Source organism: Bos indicus x Bos taurus, chromosome 4, assembly GCF_003369695.1.
Source record: "Bos indicus x Bos taurus breed Angus x Brahman F1 hybrid chromosome 4, Bos_hybrid_MaternalHap_v2.0, whole genome shotgun sequence".
Classification (NCBI taxonomy): Eukaryota; Metazoa; Chordata; class Mammalia; order Artiodactyla; family Bovidae; genus Bos; species Bos indicus x Bos taurus.
Genome location: NC_040079.1, coordinates 101,580,628 through 101,607,478, shown reverse-complemented (window position 1 = coordinate 101,607,478; position 26,851 = coordinate 101,580,628).

The window sequence follows — 26,851 nt, the reverse complement described above, 5'->3', positions numbered from 1 at the left end:
TTCTTGTACAGCTTGAAATGCCATAGTTTATTAAGATTAACATTACAAAATGTTTAACTTGGCTCCCCTGAGTACATAGGGAATGGCATTAGAAAATAGCCATTAAAGCCATCAACGGCTTTTACATTTAGCAACTATGTTGATTTTCAACAACTACAGCTTATCATCAGGGTTTTTTAGACTGAAATATTAGGAGATGAGCTTGTGTGCCTAACAAATTTTCCTAAGTTAAAAATATATTAATTCATATTTAAAACTTAGCAACAGGCTGGTTAAACAAATAACTGTTGCACAGGGCTGCATTTTTTTATATGTGCATGAATTTCAGTTTAAAAAGCCAGTCAGCTAATTTAAATCTTCCGATTTCTTCTATGGAAGAAACACTGTTATTAATCAACTACAGTTCAATAAAAAACACAAAGAGACTAATAAAAATCACTGTACCAAGTACTGAGGTACTAGGATAAGGAGAATGGAAAAGAGAGAAGAAATCTTAAAAAAAATATAGAAAATATATTTCCTTCTACTGCCTTTAAAGTACATATTTACTGTACATATTCATATTATTTGAGGAAATGTTTGAATATTTAAGTACTTAATGATACATTCATGTGAAATAAGGAAAAAAAAAGAATTTCATGGCAATATTTTAATAAATAGAATTAAATGTCATTTAAGCATAGTTTATTCTTGGTACTGAAGGGTTATTCAATAAAGGGATAAACTGAGCTAAACTGCTTAATAGGAAACTGCTTTGTAAATGAGTTGAGTTCTATTTCTTCTGAATTTAATATGACTGAGAAAAACATTCTAAAATCCTATGCTTTGCGTGATCCTCTGCCACATTTTTTTTTTTTTTAATCACCTATTGGAGGAGAAGACATTCCAAATTAATGTACCAAAATACATTCAGTTTAGTTCAATATACCTGTCCCTTTAGATCACAACAGAGTGTTGTCTTCTGCTCAGGGTCCTATGCAAGGCATCTTGTTTCACTTTCAGAAGCAGGTCATTATTTCCCTTCATCTGTAGATCATCTGATTCACTTACTTTTCTATCATTTTCAAACACCAATGCCATTTTATACCTTAAGCAATCCTAGATTTGATATTTTTATTTTCTTCAAGTCTTATTCATTCTACAGTTATTGAATGCAAGTCTGCAAATTAAAGCATTGCTGTATTTTTTCACAACTCTGCATTTAGACATATTTTCATGCTTCAAAAGATTAACCGTATTTCCCAGGTGACTTTACTTAAGCAGGGAGATGAGAGGAATTATACAAGCATCTGGGATTCTGCCACACCTGACAAATTTTATTAATGATTAAGAGTCTCATCTCAGTTTATTAAAAAGTAATCACTTATCTGCAGCTACACAGCAATCACTGGTGAAGTTAACAGGATTTCAACATCCATAATACATCTTCATTCTTTCTACTTGAGAGAGAAAAATATTTTAAGTGAGAATTATGACTGCTTTTAACGCCCAAAAAAGAGAGAAGCAAGTGAAAAATTTTACATTTTGGAAATCCTATTTTTATTAGAGTTAAATATTTTTTTAAAATTATGTAAGTGAGCAACAGTTAAATTTTTTGCAAAAACCTACAAATTGAAGAATGACAACTTTCCATTAACTTGGAAGGAATCTATAAATGCAATTCAGAAAATAAGATAACAAAAGATTAAGAGAATACTGATTTTCTCTTTTTCTCCTTGCTTTTATAGCCAATTACTCAAACACAAATATGTATTTATTAACAAAAAATGTATAGAGTAACAGTGTAAACACAAGCCACCCACCTTTGCTCCCTTGAGCCCACTACCAGGCTTTATTTTATTCTCTTCCTTAATGTCCACTAGTATACGTATTGAACCTTTGAAATAAATAAAAGCAAGAAGTGTGTCAATTAAGATAAAATTTGAGTTAAACAAATGCTCAATGGAAAGTGCCTTAAGCAATATAACAGCCATTTTCCTACATTTCAAGAATCTCCAAGTGAGTCAATTCCAGAGTATGCAGTAATTCATTGATGTTAATATGAACCTAGCTCTTTCTTTTACATCATCTCTCTGCTCTACATTTTTCAGTGCATCAGAAGTGTGTCGTACTGAGTCACAGCAGGTCTGTCTCAACTCTGAATATCACATTCTCACATGCCAGCAACCACAGAAAGAAGAGAGAGACAAGCGATGGTTTATCTTACTTCATTGTTTAGCAGAAAAGAAAATATTCCTCAGTAGTGACCCAGAAGACTTCCCTTTACTCTCATTGGTGAAAACTGGGTCATATGCTCACCTCAAAGTGAACCACTGGTAAAGGCGAATAGGTCAACTCTAATTGCTTAGCTCAAAGTTTATCCCCTACCACTTGAGGAGGTCATGCTTTACTGAAAATATTGCTGCAAACTTAAAGCAGCATGAACATACATACAAAAAAGAAGAATGACTGTTGGATAGACCACACAACATGTTTACCACCAGAGCTAAGCGGTTTAAATTCTCATGTCCAAACTTGCTTGGGAAAGTAAAAAAGCAAGGGTAGAGAGTTGATAAAGATGGCATGCGAGGTGTATGGAAAATGAATTTTCCAAATACATATTTGATAATGCTGAAATAATTCTCAGAAATAAAGTTTCAGCATAATTGGTCTTTCTATCGAAGGTATACCCACATAGGGAATGACATGCATGCTTGGGAAAGCTGAAGCTCCAATACTTTGGTCATCTGATGTGAAGAACCAACTCATTGGAAAAGACCCAGATGCTGGGAATGATTGAGGGAAGGAGGAGAAGAGGGCAATAGAGGATGAGATTGTTGGATGGGATCACCAACCTGATGGACATGAGTTTGAGAAAACTCTGGAAGATACTGAAGAATAGGGAAACCTGGTGTGCTGCAATCCATGGGGTCACAAAGACTCAGACGTGACTTAGCATCATGAACAACTGAACAACAACGTGAAGGAAGAAATAGAAGAACATCTATCATATTGCTATTTTTAAGAGCAGCTATCATACCACTGGGGCTTCCCCTGGTGGTTCAGAGGCAGGAGACCCAGCTTTCCATCCTTGAGTCAAGAAGATCCCTTGAAGAAGGAAATGGCAACCCCCTCCAGTATTCTTGCCTAGAGAATTACAATGACAGAGGAGCCTGGCAGGCTACAGTCCATGGGGTGCAAAGAGTTAGATACAACTAGCAACTAACACTTTATTACATTGCTGACTGTCTGTAGGTAAATGGAACCTCAATAATTTTTCAGCACTTAATTCCATCCTATTTTCTCTAGCCTTTTCATTTCTTAGAGCTTGAAAACAGGCTCCTCTCAGTAGCAGGACATCATTATTCTGATCCTGACCAACATTTAGAGGTTACCCCTCTCCTAGTGTCTTGCAGATCATGCCGACAATGACTGTTGTCTTAATGATCCTGTTCAGAGTCTGCATTGTTTGCTGAACCCAGGGTAGGCAAGGGGCAACCTGAGAGGCTAGAAGAAGACTGAAGGAGCCGTAGGAACTGTAGACACATTTATTCTCTCCTAGCTGGCATGGTAGCCATAACACAGCATCTCTCTTGGCTGACAGAGCAGCCAAAGCAGCAGCTATAACATATCCATCAGTTTAGTTCAGTTCAGTCGCTCAGTCCTGTCCGACACTTTGTGATCCCATGAATTACAGCACGCCAGGCCTCCCTGTCCATTACCAACTCCTGGAGTTTACTCAAACTCAAGTCCATAGAGTCGGTGATGCCAACCAGCCATCTCATCTTCTGTCATCCCCTTCTCCTCCTGCCCCCAATCCTTCCCAGCATCAGAGTCTTTTCCAATGAGTCAACTCTTCGCATGAGGTGGCCAAAGTATTGGAGTTTCAGCTTTAGCATCAGTTCTTCCAATGAACACCCAGGACTAGTCTCCTTTAGAATGGATTGGTTGGATCTCCTTGCAGTCCAAGGGACTTTAAAGAGTCTTCTCCAGCACCACAGTTCAAAAGCATCAATTCTTTGGCGCTCAGCTTTCATCAGAGTCCAACTCTCCCATCCATACGTTACCACTGAAAATACCATAGCCTTGACTAGATGGACCTTTGTTGGCAAAGTAATGTCTCTGCTTTTGAATATGCTATCTAGGTTGGTCATAACTTTCCTTCCAAGGAGTAAGCATCTTTTAATTTCATGGCTGCAATCACTATCTACCCAAAATAAAGTCTGACTCTGTTTCCACTATTTCCACATCTATTTGCCATAAAATGATGGGACCAGATGCCATGATATTAGTTTTCTGAATGTTGACCTTTAGGCCAACTTTTTCACTCTCCTCTTTCACTTTTATCAAGAGGTTGTTTAGTTCCTCTTCACTTTTTGGCAGGAGGGTGGTGTCATCTGCATATCTGAGGTTATTGATATTTCTCCTGGCAATCTTGATTCCAGCTTGTGCTTTTTCCAGCCCAGCGTTTCTCATGATGTACTCCGCATAGAAGTTAAACAAGCAGGGTGACAATATACAGCCTTGAAGCATTCCTTTTCCTATTTGGAACCAGTCTGTTGTCCATGTCTAGTTCTAACTGTTGCTTCCTGACCTGCATATAGGTTTCTCAAGAAGCAGATCAGGTGGTCTGGTATTCCCATCTCTTTCAAATTTCCCATGGTTTATTGTGATCCACACAGTCAAAGGCTTTGGAATCATCAATAAAGCAGAAATAGATGTTTTTCTGGAACTCTCTTGCTTTTTCAATGATCCAGCGGATGTTGGCAATTTGATCTCAGTTCCTCTGCCTTTTATAAAACCAGCTTGAACATCTGGAAGTTCACAGTTCACATATTGCTGAAGCCTGGTTTGGAGAATTTTGAGCATTACTTTACTAGCGTAATTGTGCAGTAGTTTGAGCATTCTTTGGCATTGCCTTTCTTTGGGATTGGAATGGAAACTGACCTTTTCCAGTCCTGTGGCCACTGCTGAGTTTTCCAAAAATGTTGGCATATTAAGTGCAGCACTTTCACAGCATCATCTTTCAGGTTTTGAAATAGCTCCATTGGAATTCCATCACCTCCACTAGCTTTGTTCATAGTGATGCTTTCTAAGGCCCACTTGACTTCACATTCCAGGATGTCTGGCTCTAGGTGAGTAATCACACCATCATGATTATCTGGGTAGTGAAGATCTTTTTTGTACCGTTCTTCTGTGTATTCTTGCCATCTCTTCTTAATATCTTCTGCTTCTGTTAGGTCCATACCATTCTGTCCTTTATCGAGCCCATCTTTGCATGAAATGTTCCCTTGGTATCTCTGATTTTCTTGAAGAGATCTCTAGTCTTTCCCATTCTGTCGTTTTCCTCTATTTCTTTGCATTGATCACTGAGGAAAGCTTTCTTATCTCTCCTTCCTATTCTTTGGAACTCTGCATTCAGATGCTTATATCTTTCCTTTTCTCCTTTGCTTTTCATTTCTCTTCTTTTCACAGCTATTTGTAAGGCCTCCCCAGACAGCCATTTTGCTTTTTTGCATTTCTTTTTCTTGGGGATGGTCTTGATCCCTGTCTTCTGTCTAGTATCATGAACCTCCATCCATAGTTCATCAGGCACTCTATCTATCAGAACTAGTCCCTTAAATCTATTTCTCACTTCCACTGTATAATCATAAGGGGTTTGATTTAGATCATACCTGAATGGTCTAGTAGTTTTCCCTATTTCTTCAATTTAAGTCTAAGTTTGGCAATAAGGAGTCATGATCTGAGCCACAGTCAACTCCCTGTCTTGTTTTTGCTGACTGTATAGAGCTTCTCCATCTTTGGCTGCAAATAATATAATCAGTCTGATTTCCATGTTGACCATCTGGTGATGTTCATGTGTAGGGTCTTCTCTTGTGTTGTTGGAAGAGGGTGTTTGCTATGGCCAGTGCATTCTCTTGGCAGAATTCTATTAGCCTTTGCCTTGCTTCATTCTGTACTCCAAGGCCAAATTTGCCTGTTACTCCAGGTGTTTCTTGACTTCCTACTTCTGCATTTCAGTCCCCTATAATGAAAAGGACATCTTTTTTTGGGTGTTAGTTCTAAAAGGTCTTGTAGGTCTTCATAGAACCATTCAACTTCAGCTTCTTCAGCTTTACTGGTTGGGGCACAGGCTTGGATTACCATGATGTTGAACGGTTGCCTTGGAAACTAACAGATATTATTCTGTCATTTTTGAGATTGTATCCAAGTTTTGTTGACCACGATGGCTACTCCATTTCTTCTAAGGGATTCCTGCCCACTGTAGTAGATATAATGGTCATCTGAGTTAAATTCACCCATTCCAGGCCATTTTAGTTCACTGATTCCTAGAATGTCAACGTTCACCTTTGCCATCTCCTGTTTGACCACTTTCAATTTTCCTTGATTCATGGACCTAATATTCCAGGTTCCTATGCAATATTGCTCTTTACAGCATCAGACCTTGCTTCTATCACCAGTCACATCCGCAACGGATTATTGTTTTTGCTTTGGCTCCATCCCTTCATTCTTTCTGGAGTTATTTCTCCACTGATCTCCAGTAGCATATTGGGCACTTACCGACCTGGGGAGTTCCTCTTTCAGTATCCTATCATTTTGCCTTTTCATATTGTTCATGAGGTTCTCAAGGCAAGAATACTGACCTGGTTTGCCATTCCCTTCTCTAGTGGACCACATTCTGTCAAACCTCTCCACCATGACCCGTCCGTCTTGGCTGGCCCCACACGGCATGGCTTAGTTTCATTGAGTTAGACAAGGCTGTGGTCCATGTGATCATATTGGCTAGTTTTCTGTGATTGTGGTTTCAGTGTGTCTGCCTTCTGATGCCCTCTCACAACACCTACCATCTTACTTGGGTTTCTCCTACCTTGGTCTCCTACCTTGGTGGAGTATCTCTTCTTGGCTGCTCCAGCAAAGTGCAGCCGCTGCTCCTTACCTTGGATGAAAGGTATCTCCTCACAGCTGCCCCTCCTGGCCTTGAACGTGGATTAATTCCTCTCAGCCCTCCTGTGTCCGCACAGCCGCTACTCCTTGGATGTGGGGTTGCTTCTCCAATATAACCATAACATAGCCATAATGAAGCCATTATGGTTATGGCTTCATAACCATAATGTCACTCCAGTGTAGCCCCAATGCAGCAGCAGCCAGGGCTTTCATGGTGAAACTCCTACAGGGAAATGGCACAAAGTAACCTGTGACCAAATGAGTACCCTGTAACATGCATGAAAGTGAAAGTGAAGTCACTCAGTCGTGCCCGACTCTTTTCAACCCCGTGGACTGTAGCCCACCAGGCTCCTCTGTCCATGGGATTCTCCAGGCAAGAATACTGGAGTGATGCATACGCAGTGCTATAAATGATCTCAGCGCTGTGCAAAGTCATTGTTTACAGATCATGGGGTGGGAGGTCATGAGAGCATGGGGCAAGAGGGCCTGACAGGTTCCACCTTTTTAATTTCCAGACACTATGCTTGTCCGCCTTTCACTTTTTAAAATTGTACTAAAATATACACAACATAAATTGTGTGATTTTAACCATTTTTAGGTGTAACATTCAGTGGCACTAAGTACATTCATATCTGCAACCTTCACCACTATTCATGCCCATAACTATTTTCAGCTTGCATGACTGCAAATTTTTACCCTTTAAAAAATAAATTCTAAATCCCTTTCCCCATTCCCCTAACAACCACTATTCTATTGTCTATCTCTATAAGTGGGACTACTCTAGAAACCCTCATAAAGTGAATTCCTACAAAATTTGTCACTTTCTGTCTTGTTTCTTTCACTTAGCATAATGTCTCTGAGGTTCATCTATGTTGTAGCATATGTAAGAATATCCTTCTTTTTGAGTCTGAATAATATTGTTATGTGTGTGTATATATATATATGTATATATATGTATATATATATATACATACATACATACATTGGATACATATATATCAAATGGTTCAAAGAAAGAAAATATTTTATCTTTTTAGAATATTTGCTCTTCCTTGTTCAGTCACTCAGGTGTGTCTGACTTGTTGTGACCACATGGACAGCAGCATTCCAGGCTTCCCGGTTTTTCACTGTCTGCCAGAGTTTTCCCATACTCATGTCCATTGAGCCAATGATGCCATCCAACTATCTCATTCTCTAAGTCACACTTCTCCTTCTGCCTTCAATCTTTCCCAGCTTCAGGGTCTTTTCCAATGAGTCAGCTTTTCCTAGCAGGTGGCCAAAGTATTGGAGCTTCAGCTTCGGCCCTTCCAATGAATATTCAGGGTTGATTTCCTTTAGGATTGAGTAGTTTGATCTTCTTGCAGTCCAAGGAACTCTCAAGAGTCTTCTCCAGAACCACAGTTCTAAAGATCAATTCTTCCATGCTCAGCCTTTTTTATTGTCCAGCTCTCACATCTGTGAATGACTACTGGAAAAACCACTGGTTTGACTAGATGGACCTTTGTTGGCAAAGTGATGTCTCTGTTTTTTAACACGCTATGTGTAGGTTTGTTATAATTTTTCTTCCAAGGAGCAAGCATCTTTTAATTAATGATGCAGTAACCATCCTCAGTGATTTTGGAGCCCAAGAAAATAAAGTCTGTCGTTGTTTCACCATCTATTTGCCATGAAGTGAGAATGGAAATCGTGACCTTGGTTTTTTGACTCTTGAGTTTTAAGCCAGCTTTTTCACTCTCCTATTTAACCTTCATCAAGAGGCTTTTTAGTTGCTATTTGATTTCTGTCATTAGGATGGTATCATCTGCATATCTGAGGTTATTGACATTTCTCCAGCAATCTTGATTCCAACTTGAGCTTCATCCAGCCTGGCATTTCACATGATGTACTCTGCATAGGAGTTAAATAAGCAGGGTGACAATATACAGCCTTGATATACTCCTTTCCCAGTTTGGAATCAGTCCATTATTCCCTGTGTGGTTCTAACTGTCGCTTCTTGCCATGCATACAGGTTTCTCAAAAGGCAGGTAAGGTGGCCTGATATTCACACATCTTTTAAGATATTTTCAGTTTGTTGTGTTCCACACAATCAAAGGCTCTAGTGTAATCAATGAAGCAGATATTTTTATGAAACTGCCTTGATTTTTCTATGATCTGATGGATATTGGCAATTTGATCTCTGGTTCTTCTGCCTTTCCTAAATCCAGCTTGTACATGTGGAATTTCTCAGTTCATGTAATGTTGAATCCTAGTTTGAGGGATTTTGTGTGTTACCTTGCTAGCTTGTGAAATGAGTGCAATATGTGGTAGTTTGAACGTTCTTTGGCGTTGCCTAGTGATTTTCCCTACTTTCTTCAATTTAAGTCTGAATTTTGCAATGAATTCATGATCTCAGCCACAGGCAGCTCCCGGTCTTATTTTTACTGACTGTTTAGAGCTTCTCCATCTTTGGCTGCAAAGAATATAATCTGTTTTGGGTGTTGACTATCTGGTGATATCCATGTGTAGAGTTGCCTCTTGTCTCATGTACATGTATGTATCTCTTTTGAATACTTGCCTGGATGTGCAATTTAATAGAATTTTGGTTGCTGTTTCTAGTCTGTTGATACTGGTATTAATTATATCCTTTTAGTTGAACTGTATCTAACCTTCATTTACCAAACCTTTTGGTAAATATAAATTTAGTCAACTGTACTATTTTCTTCTGTCAGACTCAAATAAGACAGGCAGAGCTAGAGATTTGATGTTAGGAAAGTGTTGTTGAGGTTTTCTTATGATAAGGGATACCATAAGAATCTTGTATACATGTACAATGAATCCTGTACATTTAATCACATGTTTGATAGCCATACTGCATGATTGTGTGCATTCCTGGCAACTTAATCAAGTCGCAAATACTCCCAACAGCAGCATCAGTAAGGAACAAGGAGGCATTGCTAAAGACAAAAGAAAATAAATTACTGCTTAGAAATGTAAGGCCTTGTTTCAAACCTAATGTGTTGGTCCCTCTAAAGTATGTAAGAGCAGATGTTTAAACTCAAAAAAATCAAGAAATAATATTAGATTTATTTTATTTCCCCTCTAAAAATAAAGACAAATTCTGAGTTAAATAAATAACTTCTATTTAGCATTCGAAGACTTCATGATTAGCTTGCTGTTATACTGAATAACAGTAGTAATTGGAGAAGAACTGATGAAGAATCTACTTTTCTCCAACTTGATTTGCTTAGCAAATGATGATATAGATATATAAGAGCTCAGTTTCCAAGATGTGTGGTGAAAAGCAGACCTTGAAATAGCAAGTGTCACTTAGCTTAAATGCACTAATATATTCCAACAGCAAAACACATCAAAATTATTAATAAGTACTTAAATGTGACTTTTTTTGTTTCATCTGAGATCCAAGGACAGTAGGCACCATCTACTTTCATATTTCAAAATGGTATGCCAGACCCTTTAGGGTAGATTTTCAAAGGAATTGATTGAAAACTATTGTTGTAGTCTTTATATGACTATTTACTTTCAACCTATAAATGAGATTGGTAAAGAGACCAAGAAAGGAAGGATAGGTAATGCAATTCTTTTGAAAACCTGTGATAATTTTTTTGAATTTATTTAAAAGATAAGAGTCTGGCTGAAGCAAAACATACCAGCATATTAGAGGGCCAGTTAAAGACCACACATAGAAAAGACACAATACAGAATTGTTCTTTCAAAGAAAGGCATCTGAAAGAGAAAGAATAACTCTGCAAACAGATGCTGTGCGGTGTACTTACTACTGGTTGTCCAGAGGATATTGGAGGCTTGCCTGCCAAGAGGATGATATATGTGGAAATTACAAAGCTCCTTCTCCCCCAAGAAATAAAATGCCAAATGCAGTATACCACTGGAAGGTTAAATGAGATTTCCCTGCTCATTGCCTCTTATTCCTCTCCCTATGTTCAATGCTGATATGTCAGAACTACAATTAGCAAGCTAAGAGGAAGTGTATGAGTGGATTTTAAGAGAAAGAGTAATCTGATTACTTTTCCTGTGGCAGTCTTATTGCAAGCAGCTGGTTCAAATTGAGAAGGGGGTTAAAATTAAAATAAAGGCTAAGAGGTGGGGAGGTAGTGTTAGTCACTTAGTCATGTCTGACTCTTTGCAGCCCATGAACTGTAGCTCACCAGGCTCCTCTGTCCATGGAATTCTCCAGGCAAGAATACTGGGGTGGGTAGCCATTCCCTTCTCCAGGAGATCTTCCCAACCCAGGGGTCAGACCCAGGTCTCCAACATGGCAGGCGGATTCTTCACTCTCTGAATCACCGGTATTGATAATTACACTGAATCAGATACTATTATTGAACAGAATATTTGATTTAAAGTGATGGGAGAGCTTTTTATTATTTGAGAATGATGGATAAGTTATGCTGCATATTAATTCCATACCTAGAGCCAAAGAGTGAATTAACCAATCAGAGTGGGTCCTACTGGACAATGAACATATGGGCACAGGTTTGTTTGCCCACATATGGGCATTTGTTTCCACTTATGACACAGGTACTAGGTCTTCCTAATATAAGTGTATGTAGATAAAAATGGAATCAATTTAAAGATAAGCATTTAGTAAATTACAATACAGATGATGAGATTGACAAAAGATTGTGAAAATTATGTTCAAATGACTGAAGTGTGAAAAATGTAGTTTATGAAAGATATATTCTTATCTGGATCACATTTTCAACACATGTGAAATGAAATCATTTTCATCCCCAAGTCTGTTCTTGTTGCCCTATTTCTTAGCTTGAATTATTTCCATCTATCCAGTTTAATGGGTGATACTTCCCATTACTATTGCCCATTCATTGAGCTAATAATACATAATTTTAGCTTTTTCTATGTTCATACTATATTTGATCTCTAACTGCATTTATGACATTCTCATGATAATATCACTAGAACATGTACATCATTTACATATTCATTTTCATTTCCATTTCTACATCTTTAGCTTACCTCCATTATTTTATTTAAACTAATTATTAAAAACCTTCTCTCTCATTTCTTTTTAATTCACATCATTTCTCTAAGCTACTCTCACTCTGTCCCCAGAGTTGTCATCTAAAACCCAATTCATATCACATAACTTTCTAGATTAAAAAGCCTTTATCAATTTTTCATTGTCTATAAGATAGAACTATAACTCTTAGTATGGTAAATGGTGTCTCATACTGTAGCTCTGAACTAAGTATCCAACATCATCATTTTCTTCACACAAATCCTAATTTGGCACTCAGGCACACAAGGTTTTGTAATAATAATTTACCTTTGAAAAATTGTTGCTTCTGACAGAATTGCCTCTCTTCTCTAGTTGTTAAATTCCTGCTTCCCATTTATGATGTAACTCACTTATCATCCCTCTATAAACCTTTCCAAATTCCTAAAAGCACATTAAATTTTTCATTCCTCTACAACACTAGTTAGTTCTTTGTTATAGAATACTCTGAAGTGTATTGTGCAATTTACGTATATTTCACCTTTTATTACTGTAGATTTAGTCTTATTCATGAGAGGCAATTCAATATATCATTTCAGATCTAATGTTCTGTGGTCAAGAAGACCTGGGTTAAGGGCAGAAAGTATGCGGATTTCTGGTAAATGTCAGATGAATGAATGAATAAATTAATTAAATGAGCTGAGAACCATCCCATACATCAATCTATTCTTTATCCCAAGAAATCCTTCTCTTTTCAAAGGACTAGTGCAGTGAAGGTCTTATTCCCTTTTATTTTTTTTAATTGAAACTCACTTAGTGTATAGAGATGAAAAATGAATTTAAGATGATGCTAAAAAATGCCCATTTTGTGCTCTTTGGTAAAATAATACTTGTTAAATGAGTGAATTGAACTACACAATGTATAGTCCCTCCCACTTCCCACAATCTTTGACCTCAAGAGGCATGTCCCTGTTTTGTGGTAGGCTTATGTTTAACCATGCCTTATACAGATTTTATGACATCATTAAAACTATAATTGTGCATCATCTAATTATGTCATTAACACATACAAATTATGTGATTAGAACCATTTACATTAAACATGCAATTAGATCAAATTATGCTAATAGGCAAATGCAGGATAATTAACTAAAATTAATTTTAAAAGCAGAGAAATTAACTCAGATAAACTACATTCACATATTGTTACATATTTAGAAATAAGCAAGTAAATATTCTTGTTTTATCTGTACTAGTTCATGCCCTAATCAACATGTTTCCCTAAATTCTCCTTCCCTCTCCAATTCAAGCTGAATATAACAGAGTTATGGGTCCAGAATACAGATCCAAGACATTTTTCCTGTGCTCAAAATCTTCAGTAGGTCTTTTCTTTGGTAGGGACAATCCATACTTCTAATCTTTAAGAGTAGGATTGACCTGACTGTCAATGAGTCTAGTGAATTATCAGATCTGAGGGTGGTTTGGTGAAACCTCTGAAATCTCGGTTGGTTCCAGAGGTTAGGGTGCTCTTGGGTGGATTCTTCCCTCTAATTTTGTCATTAGACTGTAACTCGAAGATGAAGCCAAAAGTCTTGCACATCCTTGGCAGTCTGGAAGATTAACTTTTCTATAATTACTGCTCTAAAAATTATTTGAATAATTCCATCATTTATGTCATCTTATTTTGGGGAACTGTTGATTTTCTTTTTCACTGACAATTGAGATCTTCATGATTCTTCTCATCCCAAGTAATTTTGGATTGTAGCCTGGTCATTCTGAGAATTACAATATGAGAATAAAGTGCTGTATCAGTCTTATGGTTAACGTTGACAATTTTTTCTATTGATGGGCAATTGACCTGTAGATCAGGATGGTTTGCTAGGCTTCAGGCTACAGATTCTAACCCCCTTCTGTGCAGTGGTTGCAAAATCAGTTCAGTTTTCATAGTTTGGAGATGCTGTTCCGATTTGTCCCATGTATGTACACTAAGTGGTTCATCAGACATCTGCATAAAGTCTGCATATTAGTTCAGTCTTAGGGTCTTTAATCTAACCTAGATTTAAGTCCAAGAAGGTATAGGTTGGAGTGAACCCAGAAGTTCATTAACAGCTTTATGCATCGTTAACTTTCTGAAATTATGCTGTCATTCTGATAATTTATTTTTGTATTCTTTTCTTCCCTAAAATTCCTCTTGCTAGAAATTGTTCACTTGCACAATTGTGTCATGCCCAAGGCCACGTGACAGGAGAACAGAGAGTAACAAACAAAAAGCAATGAGGGTCTGCCTGCCTTCATGGAAATACAGCTTCATAATATAGAAGCAGTTTCCAAACCCTCAGAGTTTGGGATCCTGCAGAATCACACTTGCTGTGATTACTGCTGTGACTACTGCTGTCACAGTTGTCACCATAAAATTGCTTTGGGCCTGGGATGTAAAACAATAGAGAAAAAAGAGTGAGAAAAAAACAAAACAGAGTGTTTACCTCTACTTTTTCTGTACTTAGGAGTTCCCTTTACCATCCCTTGAATCAGAACTAAAAGGTTTCTCCCAAGGCTCTAACTCTATCACAGTTCTCACATCCATGTATCTGAGAACACAGACGGTAAACTCAATGCTGGTCGAGTGGCACATCAAATTTTGGTGTCCTTCTTCAATCTATATGCTTCTGATTATTTTTTCAGAGTTCTTGAATAGCAATCAATAAATCAATTAATCAATAAATAAAGTAAAATTTTAAATAGCATATAAATTCAGAGACTGTAGTGATTGACAAATCCCAATAGAATTGTGGATAATAGTATATAGATAAATTACTTTCAGGGCAATTTTATGGAAAATAGAATTCCAAAATTGACTGAATAATAAATAAAAACATAGTAATGTCTAACTTATTTATAATCTTAATCAATAGTTTTTAAAAATCTTTCCCCCCAAAGCATAAAAATTTGAAGATATATAGGTAAATTTTACCTAATCTTCAACAAATTGTCCAAAATCTAGGCAGAACCTGAGGACCTCTAAAGTTTTATACTAAGATTTTCTTACTTTAATATCAGAACAGGACACGGAAAAAATGCAAAATGAAAAATGTAGCATAAATTCACTTGTGTCGTAGTTGAAGAAATCCACCTAAATATTAAAAGTCACACCCAAGTTGTGTATTTAAAGATATTATGGCCAAGTCAAATTTAACCCTTGAACTACAAAGATTATTTAAACTTAGAAAATTTAATAATGTAATTCATATTTTTAACAGAGTAAAGGAGAAAATTCCTTTACTTATTTTAAAGGATGCAGAAAAACCACCAAACACAAATAATAAAACCTCTTAGAAAAACAGGAATAGAAAAGAACTTCTTTAGCTTGCTAATTGGCATCTACTCAAAACCTAGAGTAAACATCATATTTAAAGTCAAGAAGAAATATATGTTAGCCCTATTACATATATCCTATTGCTTTATTACTAGTTTACATAATGAAATACTAAGTGTACATAAAGAAACTTTTTGGGTCTATTTTAAAATAAGAGGTTTTCTATCCTGTTTTCAGTTTTTGAACAAATTCTCTAGTTTCTACACAGAAATTTCTCTTTGCTGGATCTAAGGAATAACATTGTGTAACACAGTCCATGCTGTTTTTGTAATACTGCATGGGGCTCTATGTCATTTAATGAGGCATTTCTCTTCATCAATCTGAGAAACTCTGAAATGTTTTCATGCTGTGCAAAAGATGAGAATTTATAGAATATGCTTGACTAAAAAATTTCTCTATTTTTATCTCTATATACATCAATAGATTTGAGAAGTTGATGATATACTTAGTGTTTAGCTCACATTTTGCTTATAAGGATTTAGATAGGCTATTGAGAAAAGTATTCACGTGCTATTAAATTTGAGAAATTATTCTAATTATATAGATTTCCTTTCTCTGCCAGTCTCAAAAGGGAAGAACAAATAAATTGACTACTGAATCCTACACAGACTTTGGTGGTTTAATTTTAAATATCTTCCTCATGGATACTATCTACATGATGGAAAACACATTAGCAGGGAAATATAGGATAGTGTAGTTGCACATCTCATTGTCCCAGACCACAAAAAAGAAAAAGACACTAAAGTCTGGCAGACATAGCTTTAGACTGTATACAGTGCAATTAAATCAGCTGTGTAGTAATGACAATCATATTGAGCTAAATTCCTTTTGATGTCACATTCATCTGTTCACGAATGGAAAGAGTACTACTGTAGGAAACAATATTACCTTTGTTTCACTTCATTTTTGCTTGCTGATGAAGCTTTATTTCATCATATCTTTTTTTTTTTAAACTTTATATAATTGTATTAGTTTTGCCAAATATCAAAATGAATCCGCCACAGGTATACATGTGTTCCCCATCCTAGACCCTCCTCCCTCCTCCCTCCCCATACCATCCCTCTGGGTCATCCCAGTGCACTAGCCCCAAGCATCCAGTATCGTGCATCGAACCTGGACTGGCATCTCGTTTCTTACATGATATTTTACGTGTTTCAATGTCATTCTCCCAAATCTTCCCACCAAATGATAAAGATATTTCATCATATCTTTAACTTCTCTGTCTAGTTCCTTATAGCTGTGTTATAAGGGAGCACAGGCTAACACAGGCAAAACACTGTCATTTCAAATGTTGGCCCTTTTATACCTGATTCAAATGACTTCAGATAGCATTTCTGTTCATAGATGGGTAGGAATGCAGTTGGGAGCTGGATCACCATGTATTTCCTTATTTTCTATGATGGAACATGTGAAATAAACTATGCATAACTTAGGTCTCTTAGGAAACAATCAAAATACAAAGGCAAAATATATTCCAGATACACAAAACTAGCAAGCAGACAGTGGATTTTTAAATAGCATCCATTTTGTTAAATTTCTACATTGTGTCTTAAGCAGAGGCAACAAGGTTATAAGCCTTAGTAGTCAGTTAAGCCAAAAATGCTAGTTTTGGTCAAATGATTCACTCATCATCATTAGAGTACATATGCAGGGAATTTGGTCATTGTGTTCCCAGCTGGCAGCTTTTACTAACATCTGGGTTATTAACATCAGAATCAGCAATCTAGAGAATTGTTCCTTCTAACACATCCAGCTAATCCTGGACCCAAATTAGTTCTCTTCCAAATCCACCTGCAGTTAAGATGTACCAGTCAAGTGGATTCCCCTTGCACAGAATTGTTCAATTTAAAAGTAAGTGTATATTAGGATTAAATATTCCAGAAGAATCCAGGCCTGGCTTTCTGTCTGCAGACAACTTTCAATATCATGTTCTTGGAAAGTGAAAATCAAGATGCAAAATTTCACTTATCAGAGAGAAAATTTAATGAATATTCAGAGATTCTCACCAGTACTTAACCGAAGCTATTGGAAAGATGAGACATTTTCCTTACAGTTGAGACAAGCAATCGCATCTTGAGAAGTATCTTATCATAAATATTTGGACAGTTGTTTAACTGTTAGCTTGTATAGAATACGCTCATAGCAAGTTTAAATGGAAGTTTTGCTATATTGTTTGAGTCATTTGACTTGAAGATGGTGACTACCTTGTTATTTAATCTAGATTGAGAAAATTTTTACAATGTAGTGACAGAGGTTTAAACACTCTTCTGATCTTATAACTTATTTATAAGAAATTATTATAACAAATTATAATAAGATTATAAATTATTATGACAAATTATTAAGATAGTTTAATGACAGAACACTTAAAAATTTGATTTGTCAAATGGATTCTTAAGACTTAGTTGATTCTTTGTGCTAAACTCCCTGAGGAAATGGATTACTCTGTGACACATTTGTACATAATTTGAGATTCTGGGGGATCCTACTGTAAACCAGTGTGGGTTTTATTTCTAGTTTTTCAACATGGTTTGCATCATTGCCATTTTCTCTGATCCCACATCCCTTACATCAAACTGTGTGTGTGTGTGTGTTTCCCACTGAACACTGATTGTGGTTCAAGCACACGTTTGATCAAACTCAACTGCATGCTATTTCTGTTGGATTTCATTCATGCATATTGTGTTTTGAGAAAAGTATCTCACATTTTTATCACAGTAATTAAACAAATTGCAGTATATTTGTATCACAGAATTCCTGTCATTCATTAGAAAATCTATTCAAGTGAATATTTGTTTATCTGGAAATATAACCAAGAAAAACAATTAAGCAAGAACGTGAGGTAGGAAACACTAAAGATAGCATAACTGTATCTGCTCCCATGATCGTGTTATGTGAAATATATATATGCGTGTGTGTATGCATACATATATGTTACATTTATGTGTGTGTATATTCACAGTTTTTGGTGACATAAGGATATTCACCAACACACTGGCAATAATTATCCTTGAGTGGTGGAATCATGGATGCTTAACTCAATATTTCATCTTAATTTAATTTTCAAAATGTCTCTAATGGAATTAATTCTTAATATGAAAATTGATAAAGTAATTTAATTTTTCTTAAAGCTGCTTCATCCTAGTCTTTCGTGGTTCTTTCAGATAGACTTAAAAGATCTTTCTTTTATTCTCTAAAGGAATTTTATGCACTTATCATAGCAGTATAAATGTTTCCTGGCTGATTCCACCTTTAGATTGTGAGCCTCTAAAGAGTGGGGGTTGTGATAAAATCATCCCTGTATTCCCTAGTATTAGTACAGTGCTTGACTCATAATGGCACTAATCATAGTTTTCAGAATGAATGAATGAATAAATCATCAAGCAAAGTTTGACCAAATGCATAAGATGAGAACTGAAATTGTTCTGATTAAGTCTAATTATCAAAAACTACTTCAAGTTGAGCTAAATGCCACAGGTATGTAATGCATTTCTACCTTTTAAATTAAAATTGTTCATCCAGAACCATACACACTGTGAGCCCTCAATTAGTATTGATTGAGATAATTCTATGAGAAGCATGAGTTAGGCCAGTGAATGATGCAGAGAATCTTAATTCAGATCATGTTTCTAAATAATAACTAAAGCTTCAGGTGACTCTGTTAGGTGGCAATTCTATTCAGAGAAGAAAATTGGGGCTTGGTTTTTAAGTCATTTATTACTTATAGACTAGTCTAAATTAGGAAAATCTGCAGTATAATCTGAAATACCCTTATATTTCATTCTACTATCATAACACAAAACCATAGAACATTTGTACATGCTTAAAATAATAATTGTATGAATAATAATATATACTACATTAGATCTCCTATAGTTATTTATACATATTGAAAGTTTAAAATGGAATATTTCTTTTTCATTCTTTATATAGCTTAATCCCAGCAAGTGTAATATTAAGTTAGTACAAAAGTAACTGTAGTTTCAGACCATGAATTTTAAATCATTTTAACTAAACTCAAACATACCTTTATTAATCAAAATAAGAACCATTATGATCAACACGTTTTTGCCAATGAGAAATGTTTGTTTATTTCTGTAGCATAAAAATCCGTGCTTCAGGATTCCATGAATTCTTGGAAAGCAGTTTCTGCCTCTTGCTTATTGAGGAAGCATATCCTCTGCAAAAAGTTGTTGAGATGCTTGAAACAGCGGTAGTCTGTAGGCAAGAGGTCAGATGAATATGGTGGATAAGGCAAAACTTTTTAGCCCAATTGTTCAACATTTGAAGTGCTGGTTGTGGAATGCGTGGTTAGGTATTGTTGTGGAAAAGAATTGGGCAATTGGGCCCTTTCTGTTGACCAATACTGGCTGCAGGCATTGCAGTTTTGGTGTATCTCATTGATTTTCTGAGCATACTTCTCAGATGTAATGGTTTCACCAGGATTAAAAAAGTTGTAGTGAATTAGACAGGCAGCAGATCACCAAACAGTGACCATGACCATTTTGGGGTGCAAGTTCTGGCTTTGGGAAGTGCTTTGGAGCTTCTTCTCAGTCCAACCACTAAGCTGATCATTGCTGATTGTTGTATAAAATCCACTTTTCATTCTACATCACAATCTGATTGAGAAATTGTTCGTTATTGTTCAGTAGAATAACAGAAGACAACACTTCAAAAAGACGATTTTTTAAAAATTTTCAGTCAGCTCATGAGGCACTCCCTTATTGAGATTTTTAACCTTTCCTATTTTCTTTCAATGCTGAATGACTATAGAATGGGGGACATTGAGTTCGTGAACAACTTCTTGTTCAGTTGTAAGGGATCTGCTTTGATGATTTCTCTCAATTGGGCATTGTCAACTTACAAAGGCTGGCCAGTACTCTCCTCATATTGAAAGCTCTAGCCTCCTTTGCAAAACTTCTTGAACCACCACTGCACTGCACTGTACCACTGCACTGTTCATTAACAGTTCCTGGGCCAAATGCTTTGTTGATGTTGAGTTGTCTCCACTGCTTTGTGACCAATTTTGAACCCCAATAAAAAGACCACTCAAATTTACTTTTTGTCTAACATCATTTCTATAGTTTAAAATCAATATGAAATAAACAGAAAGTAATAAATCATTAGCAAATACATAAAGTGAGAAATGCACATTAAAATGATGTATAATATAAGAGAATTCACTGAAGAATTTATTCCAATATCAACTGGCAAAGTTCAACACAAAAAGGCAAAACCACAATTACTTTCACACAAAAACAATACTAAATATATTTCATCAATTTATTTGATTAGAACCATGCTAACTAATTTACGTACAAGGTCAGGAGCAGCAGCTATGAGAAGATACCCCACGTCCAAGGTAAGGAGTGGTGGCTGCACTTTGCTGGAGCAGCTGTGACGAGATACCCCACGTCCAAGGTAAGAGAAACCCAAGTAAGACAGTAGGCGCTAAGAGAGGGCATCAGAGGGCAGACACACTGAAACCGCAATCACAGAAAACTAGCCAATCTGATCACATGGACCACAGCCTTGTCTAACTCAATGAAACTAAGCCATGCCATGTGGGGCCACCCAAGATGGGACGGTCATGGTGGAAAGGTCTGACAGAATGTGGTCCACTGGAGAAGGGAATGGCAAACCACTTCAGTATTCTTGCCTTGAGAACCCCATGAACAGTATGAAAAGGCAAAATGATAGGATACTGAAAGAGGAACTTCCCAGGTCGGTAGGTGCCCAATATGCTACTGGAGATTAGTGGAGAAATAACTCCAGAAAGAATGAAGGGATGGAGCCAAAGCGAAAATGAAACACAGTTGTGGATGTGACTGGTGATAGAAGCAAGGTCCGATGCTGCAAAGAGCAATATCGCATAGGAACCTGGAATGTTAGGTCCATGAAATAAGACAGATTGGAAACGGTCAAACAGGAGATGGCAAGAGGGAAAGTCGACATTTTAGGAATCAGCAAACTAAAATGGACTGGAATGGGTAAATTTAACTGAGAAGACCATTATATATACTACTGTGGGCAGGAATCCCTTAGAAGAAATGGTGCAGCCATCATAGTCAACAAAAGAATCTGAAATACAGTACTTGGATGCAATCTCCAAAACAACAGAATGATCTCTGCTCGTTTCAAAGGCAAACTATTCAGTATCATGGTAATCCAAATCTATGCCCCGACCAGAAATAAATGCTGAGGAAGCTGAAGTTGAACGGTTCTATGAAGACCTACAAGACCTTTTAGGTAACACCCAAAAAAGATGTCCTTTTCATTATAGGGGACTGGAATGCAAAAGTAGGAAGTCAAGAAACACCTGGAGTAACAGGCAAATTTGGCCTTGGAATATGGAATGAAGCAGGGCAAAGGCTAATAAAGTTTTTCCAAGAGAAAGCACTGGTCATAGCAAACATAGAGAAGACTCTACACATGGACATCACCAGAAGGCCAACTTTGCAGCCAAGATGGAGAAGCTCTATACATGCAGCCAAAAGAAGACCAGGAGCTGACTGTGGCTCAGATCATGAACTCCTTATTGCCAAATTCAGACTTAAATTGAAGAAAGTGGGGAAAACCACTAGACCATTCAGGTATGACCTAAATCAAATCGCTTATAATTATACAGTGAAAGTGAGAAGTAGATTTAAGAGACTAGATCTAATAGACAGAATGCCGGCTAAATTACATACAGAGGTTCATGACACTGTACAGGAGACAGGGAGCAAAACCATCCCCAAGACAAAGAAATGCAAAAAAACAAAATGGCTGTCTGAGGAGGCCTTACAAATAACTGTGATAAGAAGATAAATGGAAAGCAAAGGAGAAAAGGAAAGATATACCCATTTGAATGCAGAGTTCCAAAGAATAGCAAGGAGAGATAAGAAAGCCTTCCTCAGTGATCAGTGCAAAGAAATAGAGGAAAACAACAGAATGGGAAAGACTAGAGATCTCTTCAAGGAAATTAGAGATACCAAGGGAACATTTCATGCAAAGATCAGCTCAATAAAGGACAGAAATGGTATGGACCAAACAGAAGCAGAAGATATTAAGAAGAGATGGCAAGAATACACAGAAGAACTGTACAAAAAAGATCTTCACGACCCAGATAATCATGATGGTGTGATCACTCACCTAGAGCCAGACATCCTGGGATGTGAAGTCAAGTGGGCCTTAGAAAGCATCACTATGAACAAAGCTAGTGAAGGTGATGGAATACCAGTTGACCTATTTCAAATCCTAAAGATGATGCTGTAAGACTGCTGCACTCAATATGCTAGCAAATTGGAAAATCAGCAGTGGCCACAGGACTGGAAAAGGTCAGTTTTCATTTCAATCCCAAAGAAAGGCAATGCCAAAGAATGCTCAAACTACCACACAATTGCACTCATCTCACATGCTAGTAAAGTAATGCTCAAAATTCTCCAACCAGGCTTCAGCAATACGTGAACTTGAACTTCCAGATGTTCAAGCTGGTTTTAGAAAAGGCAGAGGAACAAGAGATCAAATTGCCAACATCCACTGGATCATCGAAAAAGCAAGAGAGTTCCAGGAAAACATCTATTTCTGCTTTATTGACTATGCCAAAGCCTTTGACAGTGGGGATCACAATAAACTGTGGAAAATTTGAAACAGATGGGAATACCAGACCACCTGACCTGCCTCTTGAGAAACCTATATGCTGGTCAGGAAGCAAAAGTTAGAACTGGACATGGAACAACAGACTGCTTCCAAATAGGAAAAAGAGTACATCAAGGCTGTATATCATCACCCTGTTTATTTAACTTATATGCAATGTACATCATGAGAAAGTCTGGACTGGAATAAGCACAAGTTGGAATCAAGATTGCCGGGAAAAATATCAGTAACCTCAGATATGCAGAATGCACTAACTTTATGGCAGAAAATGAAGAAGAACTGAAGAGCCTCTTGATGAAAGTGAAAGAGGAGAGTGAAAAAGTTGGCTTAAAGCTCAACATTCAGAAAACTAAGATCACGGCATCTGTTCCCATCACTTCATGGCAAATAGATGAGGAACAGTGGAATCAGTGGCTGAATTTAATTTTTTGGGCTCCAAAATAACTGCAGATGGTGACTGAAGGCATGGAATTAAAAGATGATTACTCCTTGGAAATAATTTATGACCAACATAGACAGCATATTAAAAAACAGAGACTTTACTTTGTCAACAAAGGTCCATCTAGTCAAGGCTATGGTTTTTCCAATAGTCATGTATGGATGTGAGAGTTCGACTATGAAGAAAGCTGAAAGCTGAAGAATTGATGCTTTTGAACTGTGGTGTTGGAGAAGACTCTTGAGAGTCCCTTGGACTGCAAGGAGATCCAATCAGTCCATCCAAAGTAGATCAGTCCTGAGTGTTCATTGGAAGGAGTGATGTTGATGCTGAAACTCCAATACTTTGGCCACCTGATGCAAAGAGTTGATTCATTTGAAAAGGTCCTGATGCTGGAAAAGATTGAGGGCAGGAGGAGAAGGGGACGACAGAGGATGAGATGGTTGGATGGCATCACAGACTCAATGGATATGAGTTTGAGCAAGCTCTGGGAGATGGTGACGGACAAGGAAGCCTGGCGTGCTGAAGTTCATGGGGTCACAAAGAGTCCGACATGAGTGAGTGACTGATCTGAACTGAACTAATTTACAGGGTCTTTTGATCATCTTAACAACAAACTGTGAGTAGTTATTATATCATGCACATTTTACAAATGAGGAAACTGTGTTACAAGAAATATTACTTCTTCAGGATCATAACAACTGGTCTTTATTACAGAGGCTGCCTGACATCAGTTTCTGTGCTTATAAAAGCAATGCTAAAGTGAGAAAAATTATCATGGCCAGAAAAATAAAATTCTTTACGTGATAGAAAATAATCTTGTGTGCTACATGTCAAGTAGTAAATGTTTTATATAGTTAGAAATTCTCTATATTTTAAAATATTTATGTCAAAATTACCTGAATCAAGACTTATACAAGATAATAATAAGGATTAATTAAATGATGTTTGACAAGTATTGTTGATTCCTTGTCAGAATGCAACATATAAAATATGAAAGGTAATAAGTTAAAATACTTATTTCAAGAAGGGAAACATGGGTAAATGTTTAAGAGTATTTTTCCGAGATAGCAAAGATAATGCATACCCTAAATAAAATAAAAATTATATGGTATGTACAATAGATTTTTTTTTCAGATTCTTGTATTATCATCCTCAGAGTATTTTGGTCCACCAGAGATAGTGTATGAAAAATAAAGAAAATAACTATCACTATATGTTTATAAAATGAAATAAAATGCATCTTGGAAATGGAGCCTATAATACAAAGCCAAGATCAAAGGCACTATTATTACTTTACTATATATATTTAAAAAAAAAAAACTGCATCCAGGAAACTTTCATATCATGAAAGAAAGGTGAAATAAGATCTCAGGCACTAGAAATGGAACTGTATTAATAAGGCTCCAGTGACAGAACCTTAGTACCTTAATGTTGTTCAGACTCAGCATCAAAGAATATTTGAACAACCCCAGCTGCTCTCTTCATTAGGTAAGAGATTTATAATAGTAGTCCTTGCCTAAAATTTTAAAAAGAAAGCTATGTATTTGTTAGAAATAGTTTTAAATATTCCCAAATATTATGGGTTTCAGGTGAATCTCAAGGCATTGATAATTTCTTGCTTGAGTGAATGTTAGGTCACACACCAGGTGGAGAAAGGGGGTGATAACAGGCAGTGGAATCTCTTAGGATTTACTTCTGATAGGGCTGTAAGCCAAGTAAAATTTGACTTAATGTACTGCAATACACACCACCGCCAGTAATCTGGTGAACCTCTTCAGAAACCTGAAAACATCTCCCTTTCCTAAGAAAAAGGATTTCATATATTTTATAAAAATTGATGTTTGCACCCTGAATATTTTTGACAGTTGAATACATTCCATAAGGCTGTATTAAAATAATAAATGTGATAAATGAGGTAAAGAAACATAACATAGGGAAAGTACTGAATTAAATTGACATATCCATATACTAAAAAAAGTATGCAGCCTACACAAATCTGTTTAAAATCATTTAATAACATGACAATATCATGTCATTTCATTCCAAATGAAATACTCTGTAATTTCTTAGACGTTTCCAATTTCATCATTAGTCCTAGAAGTTAGCCTTGCCATTATGGTACCCTTTTATCTTTCTCAAAAAACATATAAAATTCCTTAGAAGATAAACTATATCACCATGAAAGTGAAAGTGTTAGTCGCTCAGTCACGTCTGACTCTGCGACCCCATGGCATGTAGCCTACCAGGCTCCTCTGTCCATGGGATTTTTCAAGCAAGAATACTAGAGTGGGTAACCATTCCCTTCTCCAGGGAATCTTCATGATCTGGGGATCGAACCTGGGTCCCCTGCATCACAGGCAGATTCTTTACTGTCTGAGCCACTGGGACAGCTCTATATCACCATAGAGGGCAACAAAGAGGAACTGAGAAGTAAACTTTGGATATTTAGTTAGTTCACTTTCAAAATTACTTAACCCTACACACCTGTCTTCAAATGGGCACTATTTAAATGCATGTGTCAGCTGAATTATAAATTTTCACCAGTCACAGGCTTTCAAGTTTGTTAATAAATTCATGAAAAATTTATATTTATTAATGCCTTAACTATTAAACACATGAAAACCTCAAAGTGTACAGGAAAATTTCATTTGTTTTCTGTTCACACAATTTCTGATGGGAGCAAATGTATATTAATATACAACAATGGTATTCTGGAAGAAGCTATCTAGCCACAGGTAAATTCAACATTATTACAAGTCTTGCTCTTAGTTTAGCAGTCCTGACCTTTGATTTTGCTAGTATTTTGTAGTGGATGCTGAGTCATATTTCATGTTCACAAGATTCTTTGAAACCAGTGTTAAAGATCACTGTCAATAAATTCATTACAAGAAAATAAAGTTGCTACGTGGACTTAATATTTTTGTTATTCTGACTAGTAAATTCTCTGAAGACAAACAGGAATCCTATTTGGACTTCTCAGGTGGCACCAGTGGTAAAGAATCTGCCTACCAGTGCAGGAGATGCAAGAGATGTGGGTTCAACCCATGAGTCGGGAAGATCCCCTGGAGTAGGAAATGGCACCCCACTCCAGTATTCTTGTTTGAAAAATTCCACGGACAGAGGAAACTAGTGGGCTACAGTCCACAGGGCCGAAAAGAGTTGTGCATGACTGTGAACTAAGCACACACACACACCCACACACACACACACAGAGGAATCCTATTCATCATGTGATGCCTCGAAATATGATTCCCGTGCAGCTGTCCCAGACAGCCTGTGTCTCCCACTCACCACAAAGGGCCAAAGCCGAGAAGACTTCCAGAACTCAAGGCTTTGATGGAACATCTGCCAATGTCATTACTTAGAAGAATGGACATAATCAAAATGTGTTTTCTAGCTTCATTTATCTCCTTATTTCTCCTTACTAATGAAGCATCTTTCAACAAACACTCATACACAAATTTATCTGAACTCTTGAGATGTGTTAATATAGTCTACTCTATAT